Source organism: Prionailurus viverrinus, chromosome C2, assembly GCF_022837055.1.
Source record: "Prionailurus viverrinus isolate Anna chromosome C2, UM_Priviv_1.0, whole genome shotgun sequence".
NCBI classification, from domain to species: Eukaryota; Metazoa; Chordata; class Mammalia; order Carnivora; family Felidae; genus Prionailurus; species Prionailurus viverrinus.
The window spans coordinates 3,737,457-3,742,871 of NC_062569.1; the positions used below are offsets into that span (position 1 = coordinate 3,737,457).

The 5,415-nt window shown below is 39.0% G+C and overlaps 1 non-coding gene across 1 annotated transcript; it reads right to left on the reverse strand.

The window, feature by feature from the left end:
• Positions 1-4,813: 4,813 nt before the first annotated feature.
• LOC125175858 (U6 spliceosomal RNA) lies at positions 4,814-4,918 on the reverse strand. The gene has a single exon (XR_007156024.1). It is a non-coding gene; the product is annotated as a U6 spliceosomal RNA (small nuclear RNA).
• Between the last annotated feature and the right edge of the window lie 497 nt (positions 4,919-5,415).

Here is a 5,415-nt window from a genome sequence, read left to right on the forward strand (position 1 = left end):
GATGGTTTGTTTCCCTCCCTCTCTAACTTTTTTTTCCCCTTCCCCTCCCCCATGGTCTTCTGTTAAGTTTCTCAGGATCCACATAAGAGTGAAAAGATATGCTATCTGTCTTTCTCTGTATGACTTATTTCACTTAGCATATGTATGTTCAACTTTTTAAGGAACCAAAACTTGTTTTCAGTGAGGGGTTCCTGGTCAGAGAAAGGACTTGATATAATCTGTGATTTAAAGGATAATTCTCAATGCCATGAGGAGAATGGCTTTCAGAGGATCAAGGCAGAAACAATGACACAATTCAAGACTTAGCTGTAACCACCTGCCTTGAAGAGGCACATAAGCCATGGAGAATAGAGAGAAGTGCTCCAATCTGAGGAATTAGGAAAGAGCTCACAGATTTGTTGATGGTTTGGACATAAGGGAAAGAAAGGTGGGAAGGATGTTTGTGAAATATCTGACTTGAGGAATTACAAGATTGAAATGGCCGATGACTTCTAAAAGGGAAACTGTGGAGTACTAGGTTTAAGGGATAGAACCAAGGGTTTGGTGTTGCATATCTTAAATTAACCAGATCTCTTCAACATCTTTATCAGAAACCTATCACTATGTAACAAACCACTACAAAACTTTGTGTGTGGGGGAGTGGGGGTGGTGGTTAGGAATCTTTGTGTTAGCAACTGAGTCTGAGCTCAGTTGAGTAGTTCCACAGGCTTCACATGGGGTCACTTGTGGTTGCAACAGGTTGGTGAATTAATTGGGGGCTGGTTGACCTAGGATACTTCAAATGGGATGGATCATTCTCCTCCTCAGATGGGATGGGTCATCTTGTCCTCCAACAGACCATCTCAGGCTTTTTTATGTGGAAATTTCAGGGAAAGAAGAAACAGTGTGGAAACTGAAGTTCCTTTGAGTTCTTGGCTTGCAACTTCCATAAGGTCACTTTCACTGCATGCAACTGATCAATAAAGTCACAGTTTCAACCAAGATTCATTGGGGCAAAGAAGATCCAACCTCTTGATGGGGCCATCAGGATCAACTTCCAAAGAGGTACACAAAGCCAGAGTAGAGTCAGTGGCTTTTTTAAAATGGCCTAATCTATCACACCATCGAAGTTGAGATATTGAAAACATAATCAGTTCTGGGTTCCTAAAGTTCAGGAAGGGAGGCTGGGCTAATGAATGAATGGAGATTGATGAAGAAGAGAATCTTTCCAAATGCTGAGCCCCGATGTTGTCCGAAAGTTTAAAACACCATGAAATAAGGAGGAGACTGAAAAGTGGATCAGCAAGGTAAGAGGAAACCAAGTGAAAGTTGTATCCAGGAAGTTAAATTTGGCATAGAAATACACTATGCATTTGTTGTTTATGCAGTGCATGGTGGCTTTTCTGACAGTTAAATATCTTTGAAATTACCTGACCAACATAGTGACTGCTTTCTCTCTAGCCCTAGGCTAAGAGAGGGACAGTGGTTTATGTGAATACCAAAATTCTTCCTGTACTAAGCTCATTAAAAGATCTGAACTTCCATTAATATCCAGGGAAAGTAGGCCAGAAATTGTCTGCAATGCTAATGGGAGCTATGAATTTGAATTTTCATTGAAGTAATAAGGCCATGTGTTTTTAAACAGTGGTAAAACTCTGTGGTGAGGGCGATTGAAAGACATTCACTTTATAACCATGTTGAAAAGCATAATATTTATTAAACATCATCCTATACATAACATTGTTCTAGGTCCTCCCAATTATGCAAAGTTGAAGGAAGCACTTGATCTTGTTATTCAATGGCTTGCCATTTAAATAAGGCTACATAGATGAGACAATAAAGTCTATAAATTGCTAATGAGAAGAGTGATCATAGTCACACAGAGACATATCTATGCAAATCATGGAAAGATATACTTAGCAATAGAGTATAGATGAGAAGGACCAGGGAAAAAAAAGAGAGAGAAAGAGAAAGTGAGTAAGCATTAGGGGGCCAGAGCAAAATCCCCACCAATTTGTAGTGTCTATAAACACATCTCTTAGTCTAATAAAAGGACCAGTTGCCATTTATGGTTTTTTACCATTTTTGGAGCACCATTCTAAGTACAACCATACCAATTCATATCTCATAGCAACCCATAAGGTACAAGACATTGTTTTGTGCCTACACCACGTCAAGTGGCCCACTTGTGTTTCGTGCCCTTGGTCAGCATTGCCCACAAAAGCCTGCTTCCGTGGCTCTCTGTTTTCCTGCCCCTCAGACTACTTCTGAAGCCTGAGACCCACACAGCACATATGCAGACACAGGTTGGGACAGTCCTCAACGAATGGGGGACAGGAGTCACTGGATAAGTACCTTGGCTTTCCTCCTTTTGGAGGGATCATTTTGAGATGCGTTCTATGTAGTTTCTCACACAATCCCTAGAGCGTTTGGGCTTTAGTTGTCTACACAGAAACTAGCTTAGCAATGCATCTTCCCTTACCTTTTCTTCCCTTACTGTTTCATTGACCTACCTTCCTCACTCTGCTTTCTGTATTAACTATACCCCAGTCCATGTGTCAGTCACTGTTTGTGGAGAACCCAAATTAAGGCAGGAAGGAATTGTTCCGCACTTTAACAGATATGAAAAGCAAGTCCCAAACATTTAAGAACTTGATCAAAATCATTTGCAGAGGTTATTAGAATCCAGATTGGCCCCTCATTTTCCAGCATACCACAATACTGGATCTCTCAGAATCAAGGTTTTCTTTCTTTATTTTTTACAGATAATAAAATATTTATAGACGGCACTGTGAAATTCTATGATTCCAAATGATAATATCTTATGCATAAAATAAGGAAGATATATTTCCTTGATATGAAATGAAGACCTAGAACATTGAGAAAACCTCCCTCCTATTCTCAAAATAAATTATTAAAGGAATATTCTCATATTTCAATCCCTGAATGTTTTATTTCGACAGATAATGCATTGAAAGACCCCATTTTTAGGATTTTGAAAGGTTTTTCTTTGTGATCTCTAACTTCTGGTTAAGATCCTTCCTCCTGGATTCACAAGGACTTAGATGACAGTTGTAGCCTGCATTTACATACTATTTTATTGTTTAACGTGCTTGCACCTATGTTATTTCCCTCAACTGTTGCAACAACATTATGAGGTACATAAAATCATTTTACAGATGGGGAAACTTCATTGCAGCAATTGAATCTTGCCCCCACTCATGTACAAGGCATATGGCAGAACCAGGGAATGAATCCACATCTTCCTGTAACCCGAGGCAGGGCTTTGTCTCTTGTAGCATAGCCGTTTATGAAGTCTTTGCAGCCACTGCTGAGGAAAACAGTAAAGAATAAACTCTCTGGGTGGGCCAAGTGGAAAGGAGGTGGTTTAGGAGCGTTTATAAAGAGTTTCCTGTGACTTGGCGTCTTTTAGTCTCTGCCTTTCCAAAGTCCATTCAGATGATGGAGAAATTGGGTTCCAGTAGAAGGTACAGAAAAGAAACAGTATGGTAATACCAGGTACTCAAGTTCTAGACCCTGACTCAAGTGTTAGCCAATTATTCAACTCCACTGGAAGTTCCTACCACTTAACACGTCTTCAGTCTCTTCACCCTCAGTTTCTTAATCTTTAGAGTGATACTGGCAATGCTGTCTCAAACAAGTGTGTCAATGAACTTAACCTTCAACCAACAGAGTCAATTCATAAATGGCTGTGGTCATCTTTTGCTAATTTCAAGCTTCTGGTTCTCCACACACGTGAAAGGGAGATAGCAAGAATCTGTGTCCGATTACTTCACATTGGCCCTTTCTTAAAAGGCAGGGAAATGACTTTCCAATTAATTCTTTCAATCTGAGCAGATGTACAGAGCAAGATTTTCTATGGTCTTCACCTCTTTACCCCCACCCGAGGAGTGAAAAATCCTTTCTATCTGTCTGCATGGCATTTTAAGTGCCATATTAACAAGCCAACAGCAACCCCCACTCTTTTACCTGATCTACAATATCCCCAGCTCTGTTCTAATCTGTTGATTCCAAGTCTTCTTTTTCTCTGCACATTATTGATACTTTTCAAAACATTTTTTTTTGGTAAAATACACAGAATATTTGTCTTCTCAACTGTTTCTAAATTGGCAACTCAGTGGGGTGAAATACATTCACGTTGTTGTGCAACCATCACCATTGTTCATCTTCACAAACCCTTTTGCTCCGCAAAATGAATACTTTATACCGATTAGACAGTAACTCCCCTTCTCCTCTCACACCAGCCCAGACAACAACCATTCTACTTTCTGTCTCTGAATTTGACTACTCTAAATACCTCCTATAAGTGAGATCAGGCAATATTTATCTTTTTGTGACTGGTTTATTTCACTTAGCAAAATGTCTTCTAGGTTTATCTACACTGACACATGTATCAAATGACGCATGTTCATTTTTTAGGGCTAGATAATTTTCTACTGTGTACCCATTCATCCACTGATGATGCTTGGATTGCTTCAACCTCTTGGCTACTGTCCACAGTGCTGCTCGGAACGTGGTTGTATAAATATTTCTTCTAGATCCTACTTTCGGCTCTTTTGGATTGTAGAAGTGGAATTGCTACATCATTTGGTAGTTCTGTTTTAATTTTTTGAGAAAATTCCGTGCTATTTTTAAGATGCATCTATTTTCATTCCCACGGACAGTACACAAGAGGTGTGAGGTGATAGTTGATTGTAGTTGTAATTTGCAATTACCTAGTGATTGCTAATGTTGAGCATCTTTTCACATGTTTGTTGGCCATTTGTATATCATTTTTGGAGAAGTCTCCATGCAACTCCTTTGCCCATTTTTTAAAAATATGGAAAACTTCATGCATTTATATGTTTGTCCTTGCACCAGAGCGTGCTAATCTTTTCTGAGTCTTTCTAATTTTAGTAGATGTGATACCAAAGCGAACCTAAGTTGTTGATTCTTGATTTGCATTTGTAGTGTTTCATTAACACTTTCCTCTTCTCAACAAACCACCATTCCCCACTATGCACCTACGCTCAATACAGTTTTCCACAAAAATTAGAGAAGGAGATTTGTATGCATTCTTAAACTTATTTCTTGTTCATGTTCAAGTCAGTGGCTCTTTCCATTGCTTGCTTACTGATGGTCTTTGAGTTTTATCTTTCTTTTGTTTTGTTTTGTGCTTGTTCATGTCACTAAGTTTAGGGAAGTGGAAAATTTTAAGGTCTGGCTTAATGATGCCACCTTAAACAGCCTGATGAAGGTAGAGATGACTAAGGAGCAATATTTCAACCCTGTGTCTAAACAGGACATTAATCTTGCCCTTTTTTTATAATTTTTAATCAGAAGTTCCTAATTTTCTCACCATTGATGTAAAAATCATTTATGCTTGCGGCGCAACCAACATAAATCATTAGCACACAAAAGAATAGTAAGCAACCT